At 42.4% G+C, this 2,439-nt stretch overlaps 1 long non-coding RNA gene across 1 annotated transcript; it reads right to left on the minus strand.

The window, feature by feature from the left end:
- Positions 1-837: 837 nt before the first annotated feature.
- Positions 838-2,439, minus strand: LOC148211468 (uncharacterized). Its single transcript, XR_015790711.1, has 2 exons — positions 1,857-2,439; positions 838-1,159 (listed from the first exon to the last, which is right to left on the minus strand). It is a non-coding gene; the product is annotated as an uncharacterized LOC148211468 (long non-coding RNA).

The following is a 2,439-nucleotide window of genomic DNA, read 5'->3' on the forward strand; positions in this document are numbered from 1 at the left end:
CTAACTTCAGGGATGGTTTGGATATTTGCACTATTAGGTAGTGGAGCTGCTTTACGCTTAACCACTTCTGCAAAGGAGGGGATATTACTTACTTTCTTTAATCGAACATCATTTTTAACCAAATCAATGGTTTCTTTGGTTTTTGACTTTCTAAGAGCCACCATTTCCATCAACTGATTCTCTGTACTTCTTACCGAAAAGTTTCTGAGCATAGACCAAAAGTTTCTCCATCCTAGCTTATCAGAACCAGCCGGAATCATAATGATTCGACGTCCTCCGGTAAATGGTCAAAGAGTCCAAGAGGTATACCATAGGTTCTTCATTCTCAACTTGTGGATTTGGCAAGTTCCATGTGCAAAGCATTCTTTAAAGGAGAAAAACGCTGGAATCGATTTCTGGACCAACACTGTCATATGACTTTCAAACCAAAGAAACTGAGAAGGATGAAGTGGTAAAACTTCCTTTCTAACAACATCCTCAATCCAAATGCATCGTTCTCTGTCCATGTGCAGAAATACTTTTCTCCAATGTGGCAGCTGCTTACTTCCATTATGCTTTGCTAGTTAATAACGAACTCAAACAACGTCGGTTAGGGTGGGAAAGGAAAGGAATGGAAGGGTGGTCAGAGAAGGAGAAAGGACGGTCAGAGAAGAAGGGACAGTCAGAGAAGGGAGGAGGGGCGGAAAGAGAGGAGAGAGCATCGGTCGGATGGATATAACTATATCTTATCCATCAACTTTAACTAAAGCGACTTTATTAACTCTTTCTAAGTTTCACTACCATAAATTATCAACTAAACGAATATTAATTCTTAAAATAACAATAAGCAAAAAACTATTAAACTAATAAATGTTAGCCTCAATAAGTTTCCATTCCCATAACTCGAACAAATAACGAAAACTAGAGTTCTCAAAAGAATAGCAAATTGACCACTTTAAAACATTCTTTAAATAGACTAAACAAATTAACCTATTAACCAAATAACAAACTCAAACTAAAAGAAACAACTGCAACCACTACCAAGGGTCAACTGCAACTATCATACTTAAAATCAATAACTAGAAACAAAACTAAATTATGCAGCTAATGGTCTCTTCCAATAAAGTCTCCTCCTTGCCATCACCATTGCCATCACCATTCCTACGAGTGACCTCCTTACCTGCAAAATCAGTAAGCATCCCTTATTTGAAGGGTCACGCACAAACATCATACTTCACAAAGAGTTCAAATGACAAGATTAAAAAGTCATAATGCTTACATAATAAAAATATAAATTCAACTAAATATGCAACCTACATGTGAAACTCAATCCTCACATCACGACTCACTAATTCTCTTTCCTATTCCTCTAGACTTAATCATCTATTCGGGACCTTGACACTTCTCTATGACCCTTGGCATTCGATCCTTGACCATTTATTTATGGCTTCGAACTGTTGCATCGACCCCTAACCACAATTAGCTAAGACATCGATGACTTTGCAACATATTGGCCCTTGTCATTTCCTCTCAAGGCTCGAATACTTGCCTTCCTTCTAAGACTCATAAGCACATAATGAACATCCCTCCAAGTAAGAACTACTTATAACACGCCTAAGAACTCCTAAACTTCACCGAAAAGCTTCCTACTAACACATGCTGAAACCACTTGGGTTAAAAGTAGTCAATGACATAGAGGTTTGGGCTTCCAAATTCGTGTTCGGAAGGCTTCGGGCTTGCTGGATGGGTAACTCAAATCAACCTTTATTTAAGTGTGGGTAAGTACTGAATGGATGCCGAAGGGATTGGGTATCACAAAACTCTCTAATGGCTTTGAACCAGGTTGGGTCTAACACCAAATGTCGCCGGAACACTACCGTTCTCGTCGGATTCACAAAACGGGTCACCGGAGCACTAGTTTACGTGTTGGCCACGGGTTGTAGCCGGAGAATAGCGTGAGCGTCGATCTGGAACGTCGTTGGTCTAATTCGTTGCCGGTGGGTCTGGGGCGTCGGCGCTATAGATTTTGTCGGAGGGATCCACCGTAGCTGCTGCAAGGAAAATGCACGGGCTCGTGTGTCGCTGCAGGTGAAAACGCCACCGTGGGTCACCGTGGGATCTGATGCAGTCCCACCAGAGAACAGGTCGCGCGCACTGCTGAGCCACCGGAGAAAGGCCCAAATCGCCGCTGCCACTGCTCGAAGAGGAGAGACGATGCCGCTGTCGAGGTAAGGCTGGGATTTGCGCCGCCGCTGGTCTGCTACAGTCACCGTTTGGGGGAGTTGTAGAATGTTGGCCGCTGCTGAAGACGGAACCGTCGTCGACGTGAAGGCTGCTGGATGGGGGTGGCGGCTGGGAAGGATTGAGGAAGAAGAAGATGGAGGACGCTTAGGATTTTGTTTTGTTTTGTTTTATTTTTATTTATTTTCCTTTTGTTTTCTTTTATTTTCCAAACAAAAA

This window comes from Momordica charantia (assembly GCF_013281855.1).
Source record: "Momordica charantia cultivar OHB3-1 chromosome 5 unlocalized genomic scaffold, Mcharantia_2.0 BLBB01000005.1, whole genome shotgun sequence".
NCBI lineage: Eukaryota > Viridiplantae > Streptophyta > Magnoliopsida > Cucurbitales > Cucurbitaceae > Momordica > Momordica charantia.